This window comes from Triturus cristatus, chromosome 4_1, assembly GCF_964204655.1.
Source record: "Triturus cristatus chromosome 4_1, aTriCri1.1, whole genome shotgun sequence".
Lineage (NCBI taxonomy): Eukaryota > Metazoa > Chordata > Amphibia > Caudata > Salamandridae > Triturus > Triturus cristatus.
The window spans coordinates 495,744,235-495,770,489 of record NC_140585.1 but is presented as its reverse complement, the minus strand read 5'-3'; the positions used below and the strand labels follow the sequence as shown (position 1 = coordinate 495,770,489).

The following is a 26,255-nucleotide window of genomic DNA, read 5'->3' as shown; positions in this document are numbered from 1 at the left end:
GTCTTGAGAACAGATGTTTCACGTTCTTGGTTTTATCAAAATTAAAACTGAAAATCTATTTAAATGTTTTGTAAAATACTCCTACTGGATCACTTTGAACACATTCCTTGTCTGAAAACCAGGGTGATTTTACATCTGTCCTGATAAGAGGAGTACCATGGAACTAGCTCAATTTTTAGATTTCAGTGGAAGGTTAAACCAAAATGCACAGTGTAAAATAACTTAACACATTCTGAGCAAACAGAGATCAGTGTTGTATCAATATTACTAGTGCTATTTGCTGTGGATAATGCGCCTGCCCCAAGAAGCTATTTACACACATACATTTCAGGAAATTAAACGGTGTCTAACTCTTTATGAAAGAGAGAAAATTCAATGGATCGGAAGTAGTAACAAATAGTATTTTGTGACCAGAAAAAAGACTAGGCATTAACGTTACTACCTTTAGAAAGTTGTTTGCAAATCTTGGGAAACAGACGTAGGATGGCGGGTCTTGCTTGTGTTGTATGGGAGCCCTCAGCTAATTGTTACAAAGTCCTACTACTGACTACATCCTATGCTGCATGGCTTTGCAGGAAGTCAGAGCTCCTGCTAGCGGCATCTGAAATATCAAAAGCTAATAATACTCACAAGGAGTATTATCTGTTCGCTGTTGCTAACGCTCCCCACCATGCCCAAATCCTCCTAACATACCTAATCCAAATTATTTAGAAGAACACATTAAACTAGTTGTTTGCATTTTATTCCACACAGCAGGAAAACATCCAGTTCAATAAAAGTCTTGATTGCAATGGGCCATTTCTGACTCTTCCAAGATACGGGGAAAGATCTAAGAGAATCATAAATGTTAACTTTCCTATATCCTTGGTGCGAGTTGTGGCCACATTGGTTTGACACTGTGCGGAGGACTGCACTGTTGATGCGATATTTCATCAGCAGATGAAATGTAAGACCTTCGGGCCTCATTTATGGCATTTTGGCATAGGGCAGCACAGCAAGGCACCTCGCAGTGCTGCACTTCGACAAAGTGAAAGGGCAGGAATGCACCACATTTAACCAATATGGTGCATTCTTGTCCTTTCTTCCGGAGCTGTCGCCGTTTTGGCAGTCTAGTGCCAACGAAGATACGCTTGCACTATGGTGCAAGGGTGTCTCCGTTAAAGGCAGGATTGTTTTTGTGCAAGAAGAGGCACCTTCCTGCTCAGAAACAATCCTAAGAGGCAATAAGTTAACATATTTCTTCTCGTTACACATCACCTCGGGAGGCGTACGGTTTTGACGCTTCCCCAGGTTTACACTACTTTGTAAATCTGAGGCGACATCACATTCCATGGATGCTGCGTGAGATAACCCACCGCAAAGCCCATAGAACGCCCCAGGGTGCAGAGTAAGGCGACGCAGCAATTTTGCCTGGATCACCTTACTCATGATTTATGAGGCTACTGAAAGCCACACAGCGTCAAACATGTACCACTTTGCGTGGTACAAATGTGACGCAGAGCTCCCACAATTAAGCCAGTAACTATCTAAAAGCATAATTACAGATTTTTTTTTGCGGTTTCAGCTCTTCTTTGGAAAGCTCATTGGCATATTATAAGATGATTCTTCATACTTGAAGTGCCAAATAAATACATACCAGAATGCGCATGGTTGACATGCTGCTCACACAATTTATAATGTGATCTTTTTGCCATTTACTTTCTTGTCCCCTTCTAAATGTGTAAAGAAGTTTGAAGCAACTGATTTATTGGAGGATTTCATGCCTTCGTGGGACGTTTTCTCCATGGTCTTTGTTAGAAAAGGATTTTCTGGTTGGCTAGGGTTTGCACGTCAACCAGACAGAACCGACCACTCTAGTCAGGATAAGCGGGTTACACGTCTAAAATAACCCCTGCTCACTCCGGGCCCGACTCACAAAAGGAATCTGAGACAAAATCCTAACTTTACGTCTTTTGGTATTCACAAAAGGCATTTAGGAGTAGTAAAGTGAATCCTAACTTTACTACTCCTAAATGCCTTTTGTGAATACCAAAAGTCGTAAAGTTAGGATTTTGTCTCAGATTACTTTTGTGAATCGGGCTGTCCCTTGGTAGCTTGGCACGAGCAGTCAGGCTTATCCCAGAGGCAGTGTGTAAGGAATTTGCACATAACATACAGTAATACAGTAAAATCATTACAAAAGGACACCACACCAGTTTCAGAAAAATATCCAATATTTATCTGTATAAAACAAGACCGAAAATGATAAAAATCCAACATAGAGTAATCCAAATACCAATAATGCACAAATAGACTTTATATACAGTTCCTTGAAGTTGATAGCTCCGTCCATGGCTATCATGGCGTCATGACCAAACAAATCCAACAGTTCTGGCTGACCATGGCGTTGCAGGTAAACAGTACCTTTGGAGATGCAGGGCGTTGGACCTTACGGTGAGCTCCGGTGGAGCGAAGTCAGGAGGCGCCAATGCCGGGATTCGGCGCAGGGGTGATTGGGAACTTGAAGTCACACACGTTGCAGAGTCAAACTCCTTGAGTTTGGAGTCAGGAGCACAGGCATTGGTAGGCGTTGGGGTTGTAGTGTAAAGTGGAGCGGTGTGAGGTGCGGTATCCTCGGGTCATGGTGCTGGTAGAGCCTCGGTGACGATCGTCCAGCGGTGTCGGGACACCAGGGCTGTGGTGCAAAGCAGGGTGGTGCTCATTGTGGTGCTGAAAGGTCATGGTGCAAGCAGAGGCGTCGTCGTTGCTGAAGCGCTGTCGTCGGTAGACCCAAGGCTGCAGTGCAAGACAGGGAAATAAGTTGTGCGGAGCCCACAGGTCATGGTGCAGGCAGCGGTGTTGGTTGACGATCTGGAGTCAATGGCGCTGGCGTTGGTGGGCCAAGACTGCAGTGTGCGACAGGGCAGTGGGTCAAGTAACCTATGAGCGGTGCCCCCAAACTGCGGTGCAGGCAGTGGTGTCAATGTCAGCTTGGAGCAGCGGCAGCGATGAGACCAGGCCTGTGGTGCGAAGCAAGACAGTGCTGCGTGTTCTGCACGAGTGGTGTCCAAAGGTCACGGTGCAGGCAGCAGCATTGGTGGCAGCGCCGTGTCGTCATCAGGGATACCAGGGAGGTGGTGCAAAGCGAGACGGTGCACAGTGCGGTGCCCATAGGTCGTTGTGCAAGCAGTGGCTCTGTTGGGGCATTGACGGTAGCATCAGTAAGACCAGGGTTGCAGTATGAAGAGAGGTGGTGCCCTCTGCGGTGCCTTAAGGTCACAAAGCCGGCAGCGGCATCTTTGATGGCATTGAGTTACATTTTATTCTGCGGCAGCTGAATCATCCAGTTCAAGAAGCAGGTATGCAGAAGATGGTGAAGTCTTTGATTTCCCTGAGACTGCCAACAGGAGGCAAGTTCTGCATCAAGTCCTTGGATATACTTAGAATGCAGAAAGAACTGTGCAGTCCTTTCACTGCCCATGACAGAAGCAGCAACTGCAGGCCAACCAAGCAAAGCACACAGCAAAGTGGTAGTCTCTCTTCGCAGCTCTTTCAGTGCTTCTTCCTGCAGGTTCCTTAGTCAAGCAGTAATTTGAAGTTCGGGGGTCAGGGCCCCAATATTTATACCACATTTCCCTTTGCAGTTGGCACAACGTTTCCCTGGTATACATACTCCAGTTCTGCCTGGCTCAGACCAGGCTCACTCCAGGGGGTGGAGACTGCATTGTGGAAGACAGACACAGTCCATTCAGGTGCAAGCAACTCCTCCCACTACTCTAAATGCAGCAAGGTCTATTCAGCCGGGCTATGAGTCACCCAGGAAAGGCAGGACTCACCTCAACCCACCCTGGAGTTTGTCTAGTGTGAATGCCCAAACTAACCCCTGTCAGTCTAAAAACCAGACAGTGAATACACAACAGGCAGAGGCACATGGATGGTTAGACTAGAAAATAACCACTTTCTAAAAGTGGTATTTTCACCCACACAATATCAAAATCATCTTTACTAAAAGTTCAGGCATACCAAACTCTGTTTTCCCATCCGCTCCCACTGACAAGCTACCTTGGTAAAGTGTTACCAAGCATCTCCCATGTTAACCTATGGGAGAGATACCCTTTCAACAGTGAAAACGAAATCAACAGTATTTCACTATTAGGACATGCAAAAATACAACACTACATGTCCTACCTTATAAATACACTGCACCCTGCCCATTGGGCTACCTTGGGCCTACTTTAGGGGTAACGTAGATGTAAAAACGGGGAATGGAAGGTCCTGGCAAGTGGGTACACTTGCCAGGTCGACATGGTACTTAAAACTGTGCATAGACACTGCAGTGGCAGGTCTGCTATACCTTTAAAAAGCTACTTGTGTGGGTGGCACAACAAGTGCTGCAGGTCCACTAGTAGCATTTGTTTTACAGGCCCTGGGCACACACAGTGCACTGTACTAGGGACTTAGTAGTAAATCAAATAAGCCAATTATGGAAACACCAATCCATAAACAATTTACATAGAGAGCATATGCAATTTACCACTGAAAAGCAGCGGTAAAGTGTCCAGAGTCCTAAAACCAACAAAGCAATGTCAAAAACAGGAGGCCAAAAAGCAAAATGTCTGGGGGTGAACAACTGAAAAAGCCAAGTCTAACACTAATCAATCCCTTGATGGACTTCCCTGCTTGGGGCAATAGAACATAGACCTGGTCCATAACAGCGGGGCACGTTCTGGTTCCATGCCTTTTTGAACCCAGTTCAGATTCCTCTCTCCATACTCTCAGGGCCCACTAAGTGAACCCTTGGGGAACCCTCAATCTCACCTGCCGACCCCATCTGTGCAGCCCCTAACCTTAGCTGGCTCACAGGGGTGTCCCACCATTACCAACACAGTGATGTGGACCCGTCCACCCCTGGGGAGTGACTCCTGTCCCCCCCCCCCGGGCAACTCTTAGCACTAGGACAGCCAGCCACAGTGGCCACTGACAGCTGTCAGTGAGGAGAGCTAGGCCCCTGGCCTCTAACATCTGTGGCGTCTGGGATTTGGGGGCGGCAGACTCAGGTGCTTGGCACCCCCTTTGTCCACTTTCCCCCTGCCAGTGTAGACATGGCATCCTGATACTGGCCCACCAGCTCATGATCTGTACCCTGCAGCTGGCCAGGAGATGGGGTGGGCACTCCGGGCCCTCCCACACCCTGTCCTCCCTGTCGGGGTTCTGTACCCTCCACTGTGAAGATGTACCCACAGGCCCTAGAATTGTCAGGGCAACTGGGCCAGCCGCCCTGCACAATTCTCCCACCAGTTATGGGGTGCCATCCTGCAACTGGTTTACCAGCCTATCATCTGAACCCTTAGGCTGGACGGGAGTCAGAGGCAAGGCTTCCCTCCCCCTGCTACTCCCCCTGGGGCTCTGCACCCCTCCCACCCAAAATGTAAAATGGTAAGGACACTGCTAGCAGTCGCCCCTTCCTCCAGGTCAGGAGAGAACCTGGCCCTCCCACCCAGGGTCTGTACCCTGAGGCTGGACCTGTGCCTGGCATGCTAGGACTTCTGGGGGAGCAGAATGACCCTCACTAAAGGAAACACTTCCTGGAAGTGTTGGGTAAGAGTCTGCCTGGCACAGGCCTCCAGCTCTCTGTCCATCTGATGGTGCATGAAGACCCCTCTGGCCTGAAGTGGCCTCACCAGGATCAGCCCTGGGGTGCTCTGACCTTAGAGCTGGCAAACCCTGACCCACTGGTCCTTCCACTTGGGGCGATCTCCCGCCTCATCCCTTTCTCTGGACTCATGCACCCTCTCAACTGAAGTGGAGCTGCCAGACACCAGTACTGGTGGAATGCTGGTTAAAGAAGTCCCACCGGCTCACCTGACACTTTGGGATCCCCTCAGGGGATGGCCTCCCAGTACAGACTAGACCCCCTTCCTGGGGTTTACTCATGGAACCAACCAAGCTCTGAGACTGGGTTTCGAGCACATTGGGACTCAGCCCACCCCCACTCCCTCTACTCAGAGACAGGATATGGGACCCCTCTCTCATCCCACTACACTTGGACCTATCTGGGTCACTACCAACCTCCCCGGTTGGGGAAAACCTGAGCAGCCTCATCAGACCCTTTGGATTCCAACACAAAAGTCTGCTTCAAGTGCAAGCTCCTTGGGGTCAGTCAACTCACACTCCACTGGGTGTTGGCATAGCTCTGGAAAACAGGGACTGAACATATGCCCTCTAGCATCCAAATTACACCGCCCCTCACATGTGTTAACCAAATTACCTTCAACCCAACCATCCAGTGCCTCAGAAAGGTACCCCACACCACCTTCGCAAAACTGGTGAGACAGTGTCTGACTGTTGGTGTCATTCAACCCATATTCTTCTGGGTGGTCTCCATACTCACTTACTAGGACTTCTACCATAGGGGAACGCCTCCCCTGCACCTCTCATCTAGAGTCAGTAGAATGTCCCTCCCACCAATAGAAATATGATCCGCTGTGCTAGTTCCCCAATTCATCTGAGGGACCCTGAGCACCACTGGAGTTCCTTTACAATCCTGAACCTCTTGTGTATGTCAACCCCCTCCTTGATGAACGGCGCCAAGTGTGTGTGTGTCTCCCCTGTCAGTACTGGACATAATACTTTTGCCGCCACCATCTGAAATGGTCTCTACCCTCATGGCTTCCACCGCTAGCCCCGCCAAACTCAGTCCCTGAGCAACACACTTTTCTTTTTTCTGGGCTAAGGCACTCTTAGCCTCAGCCCTCTTGAGTTCCCAGTCGAACTATCTTAGTCTTCGATCACTAGCTCAGATCCTACTCTTTTCTTCACAAGCCCATTTTTCCCCCATGTTTCCTTCCCAGGACCACTGCCCTCCTGGTACTCAGGCTGGGGATCCTTCCCCTGAGACTCCTCCTCAGAGTCATCTGGTAGTGCTGCTACCCAACGTGTTTCCTCATATCAAAACAGGCCTGCCTTAAGATCCCGCCTTGTGGATCTCCTCTTCACAGGCAACCCTCTCTCCTTGCAAAAGACTTGAAGCTCCTTCATCGTGTAGATGCACACGTGCCAAAAGTTGATTTCCATTTTGTCAAGGTCTCACAGGTACAACAACTAACCAGACTTCCAATTCTCAACAATACATCCAGAAGGAAAACAGGGAAAAACAGTATGTGGAGGTAATGGTGAGCAATATGGTAGTAGTGTACACCAATCACTGTAGGTTAAGTGCAAACGCAAGTCCTAGCCTCACCGCTGACAACCAATGTTAGAATTGGGTTTTGTGGGTGGCTAGCGTTTGCACCTAGGCCAGGGAGAATCCACCACTCTAGTCAGGATAAGGGGATTACACGTCCAGAAGAACCCCTGTTCACCCCCTTGGAAGCTTGGCACAAGCAGTCCGGCTTATCCCAGAGGCAGCGTGTGAAGCATTTGCACACTATAAAAGGACACCACACCAGTTTTAGAAATATATCCAATATTTATGTGCATTAAAAAAGTCCCAAAACAATAGAAATCCAACATACAGTGATCCAAATACCAATAATGCACCTATAGACTTTATATACAGTTCCTTGAAGTCAATAGCTTTGTCCGGGGTTACCACGCCATCTTGAGCAAACAAATCCAACAGTTCTAGCTGACCGCCAGCTACGGTATCAAGGCGACCCGTAAAACAGAACCTTTGGAGATGCAGGGTGTAGGAAAGTGCCTTTTTGTGTATGCATGGTTACCCCCCACTTTTTGCCTGACATCTGATGCAACTTATCTTGATGTGCCCTGGGTGCCTGCCAATCAGGATCCCAGAGCCTATGTTATTCCCAAAACTGTACCTTTGTACCCAAAATTGGCACATCCTTGGTCACAGGTAAGCCCCTTGTAAAAGGTACCATGGGTATCAAGGGCACTGTGACCAGGGAAGGCCTCTAAAGGATGCAGCACCTATAGTGCCACCCTTAGAGGCCCGTACCTTAATATCCACATACTGCCATTGCAGGCTGCATGTTTCGGTGCAGAGAAAAGTGAAGAGTCGACATGGCACACTTCCATGTGTGTAATGCCTGTAACACACTTCCTGAGTCCTAGATAAGTCACACGGGAAATGTCCTCCAGACAGGAGCTGGAATCCCGCTGTGCCTTTACAGCGCCGGCAAAAGAATGAATGTGTGTTTAGTACGCGTATGCTCAGCACGTAAGTCGGGCGTATTAATGGAATGGTGTTGGATTAAAAGTACAACACCTTCCCTACTGTTGTGCATATTGGAGGTGGAATAGTAAATTAATCTATCCCCTAATCCAGCACCCCCCTAAGGCAAGTCATTATAAAGACTTGCGTGCCGAACAAATGCGTACTCCAAAAGCATTTGTTCTAATGACGGTACTGCGAAGGCACAGTGTGATTCCGGCTTGCGGAATACCGTCACACATTCAAGTCACCCCTCTAGCAGGGTGCACTAGCCCCCAGGCGAGGGCACAGTGGCATGAGCCCTGTACCTCTACAGTGTCTAAGTCCATTCTTAGACACTGTAAGTGTAGTAAAACCATAAAGAGTATATGGTCTTGGAATTGGTTATTACGAACTTCACAGCTCCATAATGGCTTAACTAAAAACTGGGAAGTTTGGTAGAAAACTTCTCAGCACATTAAACCCACAATGATGCCAGTGTGGGATTTAATGTTAAACGCACTCAGAGGGCATCTTAGAGATTCCCCCTGAAAATCGACCAGCCCTGGTATGGTTGATGAATGGCTGCCTGTCATTTGCCACCACCATACAGGTTTCTGAACCCCTGGGTCGATAGTGCATGCTCTCTGGATCCAGAAACAAAGCCTATCCTGGATAGAGGTATGATACCTCCACCCCCAGGATGGGCTGTGTATGAAAGGGAAGCTTCAAAGGCCTGCCGGCTTTGAAGGCTGTCCCTGACTCTTGCTGCCCCCATCAACTAGCTTCCACCGGTTCTGGCCCCCACTTTGGCTGGGAGAATCGGCGGGAAAACCAAGCTAGGAAGACATGTGTGCCCACCTTTGCCAACCCCAAGGTGAAGGCGAGGTGAAGCACAGATCTCAGTCCCCTCCATCTTGGAGATGGGTGGACTAAGCCAATTAGGGAGAGGCTCATGCCCCCTCCCACTGGAGGGTGGCATAATAAGAGGTGCACCTCCCCAAAAAAGTGACCCATTGGTCCTGACCTACACACCCCTTTAACACCCCTTAATCTAGTATTTAGGGGCAACCCCGAACCTTGCCCCCACAAAATCGAGGTTTGGTTTAGGGATTTGTAAAGCACATGGCTACCCATAGCCGTCCCAGCGCTAGTATGAAACAAGACAGGGAGATATCCTGTACATTGGTTTAGGGGAACAGCCATGTTTTTAGTCTCTTTTTAAAGGTCATTTCGTTCTCAATCATTCGCAGCTCTGAGTCCATACTGTTCCACAGCTTGGGTACCAGGTGTTTGAACGACCTTCCACCCCATCTAGATCTCTTAATTCTGGTGGTGTTCATCAGAAACTTTGATCCTGATCTGAGATGACGACAAGGTGAGTACTGGGAGACCAGATCTCGTACCAACGCGGGGCTTTTTCCATACATAGCTCTATGGGCCAAACAGAGGGACTTGAATTTGATCCTGGACTGGACTGGAAGTCTGTGTAGCTCCCTAAGGGAGGCTCTTACTGACTGATGCCTGGGTACCTTCAGGAGCAGTCGGGCTGCTGCATTCTGTACTACCTGTAGTCTTTCTGTGACATATTTGGAGGAGCCCTGGTATAAGGTGTTGCAATAGTCAAGCCTCGACACCACCAAGGCTTGAACCACCGTCTTTCTTGAGTTTTCTGGGAGCAGGAAGAAAGAAGAAGGACCGTAGAGCCATGCTGACCCAGGAAGGGGAGGACAACTACTGCTTTTGCCCCAGCCCTATCAGCCAGTCCGCCTCCGACCTGCCTACAACAAATAAACCAGCGTGTCCAGCAGCCCCCCAGAGCCTGGAGAACCTGCCCTGCACTCACCTTGCAGACTCTGTCTCCCGTGAGCACCAGATTCACCCAACAAAGACTTCAAGACCAGGATCTGGATTCCTGCGATTCCGCAATTCTGCACCACTCTGCACCCAATGCCCACGGCCCGAGTTTGAGTGGCCCAACACCACAAGGAGGTCAGCGATCCTGACCTGGGATCTGGTAATGCCTGACCTCCCTCAAACCTCAAAACAAAGCATGCAGCCTCAACCTGAAGGGTTCCCCCTACCTCGACCAGAGCTGGTAAGACATCACAATGGCAGAAGACATGCCTGCATCCGACGCCTCGCGGCCTTGGGTTGGCCCAACCAACGGTGTCCAGGCCTCCCCAAGAACCCAACTTACCTCTCCAGCCGGTGGTCGCCTTCAGGATGCCTTCCAGCCCGAGCCTTCAGCAACTTGCTGAACCAAAGGTCTCCATTGAAAAGTACAGGGCCTAGATGTCTCCATGGCACCCTGGATCCGGCCGCCCCTGTGCTGTAGGTGGTGCAGCTCCTGCGCTGATAGGTGGCCCCTGCAGTGCTGACCTTACCCCTAGGAGCTTTGCTCCCACATCCGAGTGGCCTGCTCGTAATTGTCCCTAACCAAAGGCCCCCTTAGCCCCATTAGCTAACTTTGGGCCCCTGCACTCTGCACCCAGCGGCTCTAGTGCCACTGGTGGTGCAACTCAAGTGCCTATGTAGACCTTGGGGAACCTTGGTCCTATCCCCCAAAACTCCCACTTATAAGCTGTCTACTCACCTGCAAAACCGATAACCATTTTTTCCTATAGGAACCCATGTTATCAGATTTGGGGCTTAAAATGTTCTAAGTGTTGAACTGTTGTTTTGTATGGGAAAACAGAACATTTAATTCAAAACCAAGAAAAGTCTTACTTACCTTGTATTGTGAGATCCTTATGTGTGGTATCTTGGCATACCACCCCCAGTACTCAAAGCAATTTAAAAGTAACTACTGTGTAATTCAAACAGTTTTTTAACGTGATACCAACCTGTAACAATTGCAAATCCATCCTCAAATGCATTTCTGTGTAAAGTTTTACAACTGAAAGTATATTTTACCTACCTGTACCAAGGCCTGCCTGGTTTGCCTGGTTCTAGAAATAAAATACAAATATACATTGTTATACTTACTCAACTGGTCTGGATTCCGTCTCTGAGTGTGTGTATCAGTCTTGATTGAGTGAATACAATAAATGCTTAACCCACCCTCTGGATGAGCATAACTACTCCCCTACACTACCACAAAGAGAGCTGTTAGTACTTACCCAATTTAGCTTCTGCTATACATTTGGGGACTCCATGGATTCTGTGCACACTATACCTTAGTTTGGTATAGTATACAGAGAGACAGATTCCTACACAGGGCATCGGACCTTGCAGGAAGCTGCGGTGGAGCGGCGTCAGCAGGAGTCAGTTCCAGGAGTTGGTGCAGGAGTCATCTAGCCCTTAAAGTCACACGTGTTGCGGTTCGAACTCCTTGAGTTTGAAGTCAGGAGTGCTGGTGTCAGAAGGCGTCGGGGTTGCGGTGTGTAGCAAAGAGGTGCGACATGCGGTGCCCTCAGGTCGTGGTGCAGGCAGAGGCTCGGTGGAGGTCGTCCAGCGGTGTCGGCGAGGCAAGGGCTGCGATGCAAAGCGGGGCGGTGCTCATTGCGGTGCTTCACGGTACAAGCCGCAGTTGTGTTGTTACTGAAGCGCTGTTATCGGTAGACCAAAGGCTGCAGTGCGAGACGGGGCAATGCATCATGCGGGGCCACAGGTTGTGGTACAAGCAGCGGCATCGGTTGATGATCTGGAGTCAATGGTACTGGCGTCGGTAGGCCAAGACTGCGGTGTGGGACGGGGCGGTGCATCGAGTAACCTACGAGCATTGCTCCCAAACCACAGAGCAGGCAGTGGCATTGATTTCAGCTTGGAACGGCGTCGTTGGTCAGACCAGGGCTGCGATGCAAAGCGGGATGGTGCTCCGTGTTCTCCACGAGCGGTGTCCACAGGTCATGGTGCAGGCAGCGGCATTGGTGATGTCATTGCGGCGTTGTCGTGAATACCTGGGCGGTGGTGTGAGGCATAGCGATGCAGAGTATGGTGCCCACAGGTCAGGGTGCAAGCTAGCGGTGGCAGGCGATGGCGGACGGTGGCGTAGGTGAGACCAGGATTGCAGTACCCTCTGCTGTGCCTTCAGGTCATGGAGAAAGCAGCGGCGTCTTTGACAGTGTTGGGTTACCCTTTTCGTCTGTGGCAGCTGTAATATCCAGTTCCAGAACCCGGTACCCAGAAGATGTTGAAGTATTTCATTTACCTGAGACTTCCAACAGGAGGCAAGTTCTTGGAGATACTTGGAATGCAGAAAGAACATTCCAGTCCTTTCGGGGTCCAAGACAGAAGCAGCAACTGCAGGCCAACCCAGCAAAGCACACAGCAAAGTGGTAGTCTCTCCTCGCAGCTCTTCCAGCTCTTCTTCCTGGCAGGTTCCTTAGTCCAGCAATAATCTAAAGTTCTGAGGTCAGGACCCCAATATTTATACCATATTTCCCTTTGAAGTTGTCCCAAACAAAGTTCCACTGGCATACATAGTCCAGTTCTGAATGGCTAAAGCCAGGCTCACTCCAGGGGGTGAAGACAGTATGGTGGGAGACAGACACAGTCCTTTCAGGTGCAAGCAACAACTCCTCCCACTACTCTGAATGCAGCCAGGTCTATTCAGCCTGGCTGTGAGTCACCAAGGAAAGGCAGGACACACCTCAACCCACCCTGGTGCACAAACCAGCCCCTGTCAGTCTAAAACCCAGACAGCGAATACACAACAGGCAGAAGCACATATATGATTAGAGAAGAAAATACCCGGTTTCTAAAAGTGGTATTTTTATGCACACATTATCAAAATCTTCTTTACTAAAAGATGTATTTTTAAATCCTGAGTTCAGGTATACCAAACTCTATTTTTCTATCAATTGGGAGGCTACCTTTGTAAAGTGTTACCAAGCAGCTCCCATGTTAACCTTTGGGAGGGATAGCCTTTCAACAGTGAAAACAAAATGCACAGTATTTCACTATCAGGACATGCAAAAATACACCCCTACATGGCCTACCTTTTAAATAGTGACATAAATATAGGACCTGGGAAAGGGGAGGTGAACCCTTTCTCAAGTCTAGAGGATAGACTTATGGAAGGGTACTGGAGGGATACGTCCTCCCAAATTATTATATATAAACAAAGAGTATTCCACCTTGTAGATATCTAACACGGGGGGCACTAGTCTCTACAGGTGGCGCTCCTCCTTACTAAAGGCGGGGAAGGAAAGGATTTATTTTCTTTATATAACCCTCACACACTCTAATAGTGTCATACTTCATTATCGGGTTCACCCTGGCTCCTAAAGGTCAGTGTGGGCTCCACCATATTTCAGGGAACACTTAAAAGAAGTAGACCAGGGAGCATAAAGATTAGAAATCCTCCAACCTACTCCAAGGTATCACTTTATTGATGGAGTTGTTGGGGATATTAAAAGTTAACATAGATAAGTTGTCTATTGAAGATATAATGGTCTTATGACCCCAAACCAACATGTTTCAGCCCTACTCTATGGCCCCAATGGGTCCAGGGCTTCCATCAGTGTGATCAATCTCACCTCCCTGGTATGTAAGCTTAAGAAACTTTCAAAATTATACAAATTAGATGCAAATACCTGACTACATCTAAGGGTTAAGTGTATACTTCCCCTTTATTTTGTTGTTTTTTTGTACGTCCAACCTGTAATTAAAAAACGCCCATATTAGTGACTATAACCACGTGTGCCAGTTTCACTATTAGAGTGTGTGAGGGTTATATAAAGAAAACGAATCCTTTTCTTCCCCGCCTTCAGTCAGGTGGAGCATCACCTGAAGAGACTAGTGTGTGTTAGATATTTGCAAGGTGGAATACTCTCTGTTTATATCTACCTTTTAAATACACTGCATCCTGCCCATGGGGCTACCTTGGGCCTACTTTAGGGGTGATTTAGATGTAAGAAAAGCGAAGGGACATGGCAGTTAAAACTGCGTGCAGACACAGTGGCAGGTCTGAGACACATTTGAAAAGCAAGCCCACTAGTAGCATTTGATTTACAGGCCCTGGGCACACACATTGTACTGTACTAGGGACTTAGTAGTAAATCAAATGAGCCAATTATGGAAACACCAATCCATAAACACAATTTACATGGAGAGCATATGCACCTTAGCACTGAATAGCAAGGGTAAAGTGCCAAGATTCCTAAAACCAACAAAAACAAGGTAAAAAACAGGAGACCAAAAATCGAAATGTCTGAGGTGAACCCGCTGAATAAGCCGAGTCTAAGAGACTTGCTCCCCTTATGATCCATAGAGGGCCTAAATGATCCAGCAGTGGCCTGCCTGAATAATAACTATTTGTACAACGTGCAGCTGCCTCCAAAGAGGCATTCCGGTGCTAAGCAGAAAGCAAAACTAAAAAGGTACCAAAGAAAAAAGAAAAAACGTATATAGTCTAACTTGGTTGAAAAAGAAGAACTTTAACTTCTTCTTAAAAATAGTTTCAGATGGAGCTTTCCTAAGAACAAAGGGGAAAGGATTCCATAATTTAGCTGCAAAAAATCTGAAAGACCTTGCTCCCCTTCTAGTTGTGCACCTTTTGGAGACTGGCAGCAAAAGACGAACGTTAGATCTATGAGATCTAGACTGACAATGAGGCTTACGCTTTTTCCTAAGGTAAGGAGGTCCTTTCTGAAAAAAGCTCTATATGCTAAAATAAGAGCCTAAATTCAACCCGCCTAGTGACTTGCAGCCAATGCAGTTGTTTTATGTGAGGACCTACTGATAGTGGAAATTAGATTGCCATGCAGGAACGTGCTGTGGCGTTCCCATTGCGGTGTCTTTCTAGCAGGCACCGCCATGGGACAGCCAAAGCAACGCCCGCCAGACCACGAGTTAACTTGTAATCTGTGGGGCGGTGTGCGGATGAGTTTGGTAGTGGGAGAGGGGCGGTGGCATGGAGGCTCGCTCTCAAACCGCCAAACTCGTAATCAGGCACTTAATAAAATACCAAATTAATTAAATATTAAAAAACTGTACCTATAAAAAAAAGAAATTTACTAAAAATATTATGAACATTTAAAAATATATATATATCAGATAATGTAAAATTAAAAAAAAAGCTAATAATAATAATAATAGCTATATTTAAAAAATATTAAGAAAAGTATTCAATAATATACTACTCCCACTCCAGTTTATGCAACAGTAGTGAAAGCGTAGGCGTTTAGAGGTATTTGGACAATATTTTGAGATGTGGAAATATCTCATTTTTAATATTGTGATCCACAAATATTGTGATACAGGAATATCATTGACAAGAATATCTAAAGTAAGTAATAGTGATGTCAAAAATATCTATGTTATGATATTGGGACACATTTTGTGCCACCCTGTGTGCATGAACCCCAGTACCTACACAGCATGGACTGCAGAAGTCCATGCCATGCAGGTACTGATTTTGACATTCATATTGCGGTGCCTATTTCATAGGCATATCTGTGGGAACACCAAAGAACTGCCCGCCAGACAGAAGAAAACTCCTAATCTGGCAGACGCTTCAACCATGGGTTCGGGGGTGCAGGAGCGAGCAGTCCTGCTCCTGCACCGCAAAACTCGTAAAGAAGCCCTTTACATGGCGGTCCGACTACCATGTAAAGGCACATGACATGGGACTTGGGGGGCCACTAGCAGGACCCCGTCCCCATGGGAATCCGCGAAGTGCTCGGGGAGGGGCACAGTTGATGCCTCCCCAAACATCCATGCACCGTGTGCCAGTCACCTAATGTTGCCTGGCATACAGTGCATGGATGTGTGAAAACTGCATTTTTCCACTGCGGCTTGTGCCGTGGCCCTTTTCTAGGGTGGCAGCAGAAGCCGCAATGGAAATGAGCAGTTTTTAGACCGCTTGCATGGTGGTCGCATCATAATCATGAGGGTGGAACCACTGACAAGTAGTTGGACGGAGACATGCCCGATATGATGTCCGACCGCCATCGTAATGAGGCCCTTTGTCGTTACTACCGTTCACAAAAGTATTGTTGTCAATATCGTTTTTTTAATTATTTTTTGTATTTTAGTATATGTTTTATTTGCATATGTTGTACATTTTGTGCATAATTACTGGAAATGTTTTTTTAGATAGTTTGTAAATGTTTAGTTGTTTTAAAAAACGATTTGCTTATTGTAATGTTAGTGTCGTAGCGGGTTGTGAGCTTTGTAGGGGTACAGGGTGGGAAGTAAAATAATTATCTTTAATGAATAATTCATTTTTAATTATTAACTATTTATTAGATAATTATATAAATTGTGTAATTAACTTATTTTTTAAGATTAAGATTTAGGTGTGGGTTGTGGGGTTTGCAAGTGAATAGGGTGGAAAGTAAATTATTTATAATTAATAAGTAATACATTTTAAATTATTATTAATTAGTTAATTAATAATTACCTACATAAATTGGGTTATTTTTTAAGTTATGTTTTAGGTGCAGGTTATTAATGATTTTTTTTTAATATTAATTATTACATTGATAATTAAGCAAATTCTGTCATTAATAAAAGTTTTAAGTTGTGTTTTAGGTGCAGGTGGCGGTGTTTGTGAGGTACAGGGTGAGAAGTAAATTAATTATAAATTAATTAATAACTAATGTTGATGATAATTATTTATTGATAATTAATGATGTGATTTGCATAATTAGGATTTTCTGTAAAATGTATTTCAGGTGCGGGTTGTTGTGTTTGTAGGGGTAAAGGGTGGGAAGTTAATTAAAATAATTAATTAATTATTACTTAATCATTATTAATTGTTTAACTGATAATTAATTATGTAAATTATTTAATTGTTATACTTTTTAAGATATATTTTAGGTCTGGGTTGTTGGGTTTTTAGGGGTACAGGGTGGAAATTTAATTAAGAAAGAATTTTTGATAATTAATTATCAAGTTGTTAATTATTTTATTGATAATTATGTAAATTTTACAATTATCATATTTGTTAAGATATATTTTAGGTGTGTGTTCTTTAGTTTGTAGGGGTATAGGTTGGGAAGTTATTTAAGTAATTATACATTTAAAATGATTTATTAATTTATTACGAATTGTGATATTTATTTTGGAATATATTAATTGTGCTATGCTTTTTATTTCAATTAAATTTTAATTGTTGGCTGTTATGACTGAGTATATAGTGAGGTATTTAAATTAACTTAATATTATTTGTTTAATTGATACTCATTTAAAAAAAATGTAATAATTATGTAATTTGTTTACATTTTGTTCAAATGTAGACAGATAATTTTATTAATTTAAATATTTATATTTTGTGTTATTTGATAGAGTTATTAAAATATGTTATTTGTTTAAAGTGAACTACTCTTTCTCCTCTGTTGCACCAACAGGAGTGGGAATAGTACATTTTCCCCTTCTTGTGTGTCCAACTCTTTCCCTACTGTTACACAGACTGGAGTAGGGATAGTAAATGTTCCCCCTACTGAGTTCAATGCTTTCCCTACTATTCCACTTTAATCTATATGCGTGTTTGTTTAAGTTAGTAAATATATTTATAGATCTTTTAAAATATTATTTAAACATAATTAATTTACACCATATTAACGTAATGTTAAATTGCTTACGTTTTACTTATTTAAGCTACATATATAGTAAAAACTGATATTTTTATATATATTTTTCGATGTTAGTGTAAAACGATACTTTTTTCTATATTTTTATACTTACAATTATGGGCCTCATTACAATGTCGGTCGGAAAGCATTCAAACTGACTCCTTGTCGGAATGGCTTCCGATCGACTCAGGTTCGGGAAGTCTGACCTATCGATTTCAATGGTTCCAAACACCGTTTGGCCGGGCTCCCATTAACTTCAATGGGAGCCTGTGTTCCCGACTGACAACACATGCTCCCATTAAAAAAAGGGGTGGGTGCGGAAAACCTTGCACCCTGTGGTGGGCACCCCAGGGTGCCTGCGAAACTGTGCATGGTTGGAAAGAGGGGAACCATGGGTACCCCCACCAGAGGCCTCCGGGTGAAGGGGGAGACTGCTACGGGCCCCCAAAGTCAGTTTCCTACAGCCGATCCATGTCGGACAGACCGATTCGGAATGGCTGTCGGAATCCGACATCATAATCAGCCGGTCGGAAACGCGGCCCGTTGAGCTCTAGAATTCGGCTTCAACCGACTCGGACTCTCCGAATGCCGATCAGAACCGATTTGGAATGATCAACCGACTACCTTGTATCGTAATCGGTTGGTCGGAAATGTTTCCGAGTCGGTCGGAAACTTGGCTTCCGACACGGGTTCGGTCAAACCGAATGCCATTCGGAGCCTTTCCAACCGACATCGTAATGAGGCCCTATATGTATAGAAAAGTTGTATTTTTTTTATCAATATTTTTGACACTATATTTTGGTTACATGACATTTATGGTTTTGATATTGTGTCAGTGACCCTTTCAGAGGGGTTGAATTTACTATTCCCGCTACAAACAGGTTAACAGTAGGGAAATTATTGGACTTGAAGGAGTAAGATTTACTATTCTACCTCCAGTCTGTGCAACGGTAGGGAAAATGTTGGCCTTCGGAGGGGTAACATATAATATTTTCACTCCGGTCAGTGCCACAGTAGCAAAAGTATTAGACTACGGAGGGATTAAATGTACTATTCTCACTTCAGTCAGTGCACCAGTAGGGAAAGCATTGGATTTCGGAGGTATTACATTTACCATTCCACTCCAGTCTGTGCAGCAGTAGGGAAAGTGTTAGACTTCGGAGGTGTAACATTTACTATTTCTACTCCAGTCTATGCAACATTAGGGAAAGCGTTGGACTTTGGAAGGGAAGTTTTTTCTATTACACTCCAGTCTGTGCAGCAGTAGGGAAAACATTAAACTTTAGAGGGATTACATTTATTTTTCCCACCCTGGTCTGTACAACAGTAGAGAAAGCGTTAGACTTCGAAGGTTTTAAATTTACTAATCCTACTCCAATCTATACAAAAGTAGGGAAAGCATTCGACTTTGAAGGGGTAAGATTTACTATTGCCACTCCAGTATATGCGACAGCAGAAAAAGAGTTGGACTTCGGAGGTGTTAAATTTACTATTCCCACTCCAGTCTCTGCAGCAGTAGGTAAAACGTTGGAATTCGGAAGGGGGAGATATACTTTTCCCACTGTAGTCAGTGCAATAGTAGGGAAAGTGTTGGACTTCAGAGGGATTAAATTTACTATTACCACTACAGTCAGTGCAACAGTTGTGAAAGTGCTGGACTTTGAAGAGGTTAAATTTACTATTTCCACTCCAATCTCTGCAATAGTAGGGAAAGCGTTGGACTTCAGACGGGTAAGATTTGCTATTCTCATTCCAGTCTGTGCAATTGTAGGGAAAGGATTGGACTTTGGAGGTGTAAGATTTACTATTCCCACTCCGGGCTGTGCAACAGTTGGTAAAGTACTTCACTTCAAGCAAATTACATATTTGAATAACCATATAAATTTAGAACAAATATTCAACTCTTAATGTGAACATTATTATTTGACCAAAAGAAAAATTAAATATATATAAAAAATGTAAAAAAAACAATTTAACAAAGTACATGATTATTAAACAATTTATTATCAATTGCATTTTTTCGATTTATTAATTAACACACACTCAACTCCCACAAATGTAGCAGCCCACACTTAAAATATAACTGCCCTCTGACAGCTACTTTCCCCATGCTGCGGTGGAGGCGGTCAGCGAATGACTGGCGGTGGCGGCAGTGCTCCAGCGGTCTTTCATTCTGCAAACTGACAACATCGTAATATGGCAGGCAGACTGCCAACGAGGCAGCAGGTTTTCCGATGCGGTTTTGAGGGCAGTTCCCTTACAAGCAAACTCGCAATCAGGCCCTAAGCACTGATCTATGGCAGGTCAAACTGAAGTATGTGGCTATTCTTAGAGGTTATTTTAAAGTGCTGATATGTACTAAGAATTAAAATGATTTTCTTATTTTTGCGTTGTTCAGATTTTTTTCTGTCATTCTTTGCTTACCTTTAGAATGTTCTCTCTCATCCCTTATCCAGATCTTAAGCTTTAATCACTAATTGGAGTGGGTGTCTGCTACCTCAGGCAGAGCACACTCCCCAGAGGGGGTTGTCGGAGGATGGGAACAGTGCTGCAAAAAATGGTAGCAAAGAACAAATCCAAAGAACATTTGGGCCAAGTAGGATGGCGTAACGATCACCACTGCCGACCGTTATGCCATCGTAATGTGAAATACCCCCCGCAACATTACGATGGGGGTGGGTATCGCGACGGACTCAAAGTCCGTCTGCCGCTTTCTGTTGGTCGGCAATCATTATGATTGCTGGCTGGGCGGATTTGGGCCACTAATATGGTGGCGGTGCCTAGCAGGCACCGCCATATATATTAGGATGTGTGTGGTGAAAGGCCTTTCCATGGCGGCGATGCCAAAGGCTGGCGGAGTTTGGCTTGGGGGTACCCATGGTACCCCCCTGCAGTTCCCTGCACGTGGTGCAGGGAAATGCTGTGCATGCCCTCTTACCATTGCGAACGGTGCTGCAGCCAGCAGCACCGTCCGCAATGGTAGAAGGGCAGGATGCGCCCGCCAGTATGGCGGGCGCACCCTAATTGGAACGGTGGGACCGCCGCACGTCAAGCGGCCGGTCCCATCACCGTTACGGTGGCGGGTGGACTTATGTCCACCCGCCATCATAATGAGCCCCAATGTGTTTAGTGGAAAAGTAGGTGCAGATGTGAAAAAGGCTTATATGGACCTGAATATTAAGTCAATGCACAAAAAACAAATCCCTTTGTGCGTACTTAAGAAGTCTAAAACTAGTTCTTTGTCCGATAAAGTGGAGATGTTAACCTAGTCTTCAAAACATCTGTGGTTTTCCTGAAGATTTGCACTCAATGAAGGGGTCACCCATAGCGGTGTGATGTGAGAAAGCGAATTATAAACTTGGAAGAGGATGATGGCATCAAACTTAATACACCACTTCCTTACTAGATTTACAACTGAGAAAATTCAGCTCAACTCCTTGTAGTTGTGACACAAACAATCAGCTTTCCCCATGAAAAATGCAAAATAGCATCACGCAGTATCAGACAATAATAAAGCCAAGAAAACAACACAATAAAATTCCCAACCAATTTAGATAAATCAAGAATCATTTAATAAGCAGGTCTTCCTTATCAGGGCAAAGAGTCACTTGTGAACCGGGGGGGGGGGGGGGGGCATTCAACATGCTGACATTGCCACCTCACACCCCAGCTCGCATATGCAGGGAAACAGTACAAATATTAAAATTAAGTATGTCGAGGAATGTAGAATATCATGGCATGACTACGCTGTAGTACGCCTCTGGGCCATACCCAGTGACATCTGAGCTTGGATGCGAGGTCAGACGCGTATTAATAAAATGGGAGAGACCCTGCCAACACAGACAGGTGCGGGTAGTCAGTGTGTCAACACTCGTGTCCCATATTATTAGAGCTTCTGCCATGTGAGCACTGCATCAGTGCAGAGGCGATGAGGAGGAGCTTGCCCCACTACACCTACTTCTCATTTTTCCTCCTCAACACACATGAATGCGCCCCCACCACACTGCATAAGCCTGGGAGGCAGGCACCACACTGTGACCTCGGCGGGGTGGAGATCATCAAGCCCATCCACCGTCCCCTCTGAATCAAAGGTTTTGTGGCATACCAGAGACTTGGCGTTGAATGCCTGCCCCTGCTACCAGACACTTGGCGTTGCATGCCGGCAAGCCCACCACTCCACTCTTGGCCTCCTGGTCCCATCAACAAAGGTAACATCAACGCATCCAGCTACATGCGTCTCTGCAGCTGCCATGTGCCATGTGACGACCTTGCATGCTTAACCTGCATCATGAGCGCCACACAACAGGATGGGCACAAACTGCACAGAGCCAACAGGCTGCCCCCACTCCAAGCTGATGTTGCTCCACCACAGCTCCCCCATGCCCGCTCATGCCATTGGTGGTGCGTCCAACCCACTACCTCCATTCAGCTAGCTAAGTGAGCATGCAACTGCTGCACAGCGATGGTGCACATAGGTCATACGGATGAACAACTACTTTAAAGCCACCAAGGAAACCAATGGAGAAAAAAAACGATCCATTTTCTTTCGCTACTCAGGCCAGAAAATCTTCAAACTATTTTGCACTCTTCCCGACACTGAAGGAGATGCTGAATATGATGGTGCCATCGCCAACCTGAATGACTATTTTGATCCCCAAATTACTCTGGACTGTGAAAACTCTGACAGGCTCGACACCACAAGAATGAGTTCATTGATCTTTTCTATGCCTGCCTGAGGGAACTCGCCAGCACCTCCACTGAGGATGTCCCTCGGAAAGAGGTATGTGCACAAATTATCCAATGCTGTTGATCAGCCGCTCTGTGGCATCACATCCTACACCGCCCCGGAATGCCGTTAGTTGAAATCCTCACACTCCCCACTCCCTTGAACTGCCCATTGATCAGGCTGAACAGACTGAAACAGCTTTCCACAAACTTACCATACCACATGAGCCTGTACCCAGGCCAATCAAAGTGGAGATGGTGGTTGGTGTCTCCAGAGGTCCCCTGCGGCGAGTGAACTCCAAAACTACTCGTTCCAAAGATCACACCAAAGACGCCTGCGGATACTGTGGGATTTCACCCCACTCTCTCCAGGAGTGCCCCACCAAGGGCAAGATGTGTTCAACATGCCAAAGAATCAATCACTTTGCCAAAGTCTGCTGAGGTGGGCACAGAACATCTACACACCGAGGTCGAGGCACACAATGGCACCAAGGAGTACACGCCGTGGCACACATCCTCGCAACAGATTCCGAGGGCGATGTGACCTTCACACTCAAAGGCGGTGCTCCCATCAAAGATGATAATTACCAGATCTTCCATCTTTCCTGTGTGCTAGCGTCTTGTCACCCACCACAATGCACCCATCCTACTCGAAAGGTAGTCATCGGAAGCACGCCTGTCACATCTCTCATCGACAATGGTGCATCTGTCAACGTCAGCAGCCTGGTGCAGTTTCAAACTCTAGAACCATGCCTGACCTACAGCCTACACCCACAAGACCTTTGCCTAAGTAAGCACAATGCCCATCCCGCTAGGGGGCATGTTTGTCTGTTCCATCACCCACAGCGCACAATGCTGTACAAAGAAGTTTTTGGGCGCATCAGCTGGCTCTGAAACACTCCTCCGTTCAACACCGCAGAGCGTCTTCAGCTCATCCACTTTGCCACAGCCACTGGCGACACCAGCATTGGCCACCTGTTTGTTGACTTTGCACATCTGTCCAAAGGTCTGAGACGTCTGAAAGGGCTCCCGGTGTCCTTGCACATTGAGCCCCACAATGTGACTTGTCATACTACGTCAACACAGGCTCCTGTTTCACGTTCGCCCCACTGTGGGAGCTGAACTGTAAAAACTTGAGGACGGCGGTGTCATAGAGAAAGTGTCTGGGCTAACCCCATGATGCCATCCAAATTGGTTGCCAACAAGCCTAAGAAACCAGAATGCATCAGCAGTTGCGTTGATATGCACCTTCCCACCAAGGCCATCAACAGAGAACTCAATAATTATCAAGGTCTGGGTAGTTCCTCATAGGCCAGGTGGTCACAAGGGATTGAACCACGTGGCTGATACTCCTTTCGCAGGGAGACCTGAAGATCAGATCTTGATGCCCTCACACACCTATTAGGGCATCATGCTTCATCATTGGGTGCTCCTCGTCTGGCCGGCGCTGCAATGCCTGAGGGGCCTGGGGGCTCTTTGTCGGAGATCTTTTTATCCGAAGACGCTGTTAGGTGAATGCATATGAGAGGGCTTTACGAGAGTGTAACAAGTGAAAAAAGTGAGTGGTATCTAAAATAGGCTCCGGTATCCTAAAGACAATTATTTATAGGAGAAGGGTACCAGGACTAAGTAAAAACAGTGGTGCCATTGTGTGGTCTTCAAGTACCATGGTGGCTATTAACAAGGTGTGGTCAACATGTTTCGTGCCTGGTAAGCCCAAGGGTCGGGCGGCACTTTGTCAGGGCCAGAAAAAAGTGACTTGGAGCCCATATTAGGGGCTTGAGGCCTCCCTTCTAATAAAGGATGACCGTTCATAGTTCAAGAACCTGCACAGGAATGGTTACAGGCCAGCAGTTCCACCCCAAGATGAGCAGAGTAATGCTCCTAAGGCAAGCAGGAGGGTCCTGGGCAAACTGCGGGACACTTGTTAGGCGCTTGGGACACAGCCGTGCGACCTTCCCACCTCCATACAGCCTGGAACCCAGGAGTATCAGCCACTTGGTTCACTCCCTTGAGATCACCTAACCAAGGAGGAACTACCCCGACCTTGATTATTATTGAGTTTATCTTTGGTAGGAGCATAGGTGTAGGACCTCGGTAAAACTGTGAGCTCTTCCTTCCCTCCTTTGATTTATACATTAACAGAGAACGCCACATCTCTTCCACAATTGATGACCTCAATGCTGACATGAAAGGCACCAGGTGGGTTGTTGAACTTGGATCTGACCTCCTGATACCACCAGCTTGAGTTGCATAATTTTCATTCATGTTGGCCTCCGTCGCTACCAAAGGCTGAACTCCAGAATGTTGCCAGCAGCGGAGGTTTTCCAAAACGCTATTATGTAAGTCCTCACTGGCCACAATAGTGTCATCAATGTCAGCGATGACATCCTCATCCATGCCTCCACCATTAAAAGCCACCACTGTCACGTGTGAGGTGCCCCTGAGAAAATTGAGGCAGCAGGAATCAATCTGAACTAATGCAAATTCTTCCATAAGGAAATAGAATTCTGTGGCTGTATCTTTTCAAACACAGGCATCAAAGTCAACCCAGTCAAGTAGATAGAGACATTCTGATGCAACACACAGATGGTGATCATTGGGAGTCCATTACATTTGCCAGCAGAGCCCTCACCGACACTGAGAAGTGCTTTGCCCATATCGAAAAAGAAGCACTTGCCATCAAGTAGGGATGCCACCACTTTCATTTGTATCTCTACGACCGCCCCTTTCAAGTTGTCACTGATCACAAGCCCCTCCCCCGCTGGCATGAGGGGCTTGTGATCAGTGCCAACCTCATGGGCACAGCACTGCATCCTCCTCCATGCATTGAAAAATGGGCCCTTCAGCTCCAGCAACAGACCTGCAGACTACCTCTCCAGACACCCATGGTAGAGACCCAGCGACTCTGCAGCACCCCTATTGGGTGCAGATGAGTACACCCATTGGATCACTGAAGTTGGCTGTCCGTGGCACTAGCTCTACAAGCTACTGCCTCCAAAAGGCTCTTGAAGTGACCAAGTCCGACAAATAGAGAGTTTTCATTTGTGATGCAGGGAAATGTAACGACCTGGCTCAACACGATCTATCTGCTCTGTGCAACATTTGGCATAAACTCAGCGTTACCGAACAAGGGATCCAGCTTTAACGTCACAGAATCGTCATTCTCTACCAACTGCAACCGATAATGTTATGCCTCACCCACACTGGATACCAAAGGTCTACCAAAACTAAAGCCTGTTCACGAAGAAAAGTCTGGTTTCTGGCCATGGACTCAGAAGAAGACAACATAGTTGCCCAATGCCACTTGTGTTAAGCAGGCAAATCCCCAGACAGGCCCCCTACAGTCACCACCGAGAGCCCCAGCACCGGCCCATGGTGCAACATCATCTTTGATTTTGGATCCCTGCCCGATGGACGAGACATGCTGGCGGAGTTAGAGGCTTTTTCCAAATTGGCCATTATCAAAATACTGACAAGCATGAACTTTGATCAAAAGCGGACAAAATGATAGACTGGAGTGCAGCCCGAGAGACTGCCTGTGGTTTAGACTAATTCAACAATTCCATCCATCACCTTGTTGCTGTGCCACCCTAAGTATCACAGGTATATTCAGACGTGGGTCCCATGCTCACTGTGCCAATGGAACCAAGCTACACCAACCTGAAGAGCGCCAATGAGGACAAAACTGGTCTTGGGGGACTTGTATTCCGTTTCAGGAAGAACCTGGCATGGCTGTTAGGGCTAGACTGTTCCCATTGGAGCAGGAGCAAGATTGAGTTGCAAATGGCTGGGTCCAAACTAAAGTGCCATGGTGTGCAAAATAACGATGGACTGGGATGCAGCCTGAGTAATTATCAGTGACTGAGATTAAT

The 26,255-nt window shown here is 46.3% G+C and overlaps 1 protein-coding gene across 3 annotated transcripts in view; it reads right to left on the bottom strand.

The window, feature by feature from the left end:
* Positions 1-26,255, bottom strand: part of SPX (spexin hormone) — a 79,742-nt gene that overhangs the window by 34,555 nt on the left and 18,932 nt on the right. The gene's annotated exons all lie outside the window — the stretch shown is intronic.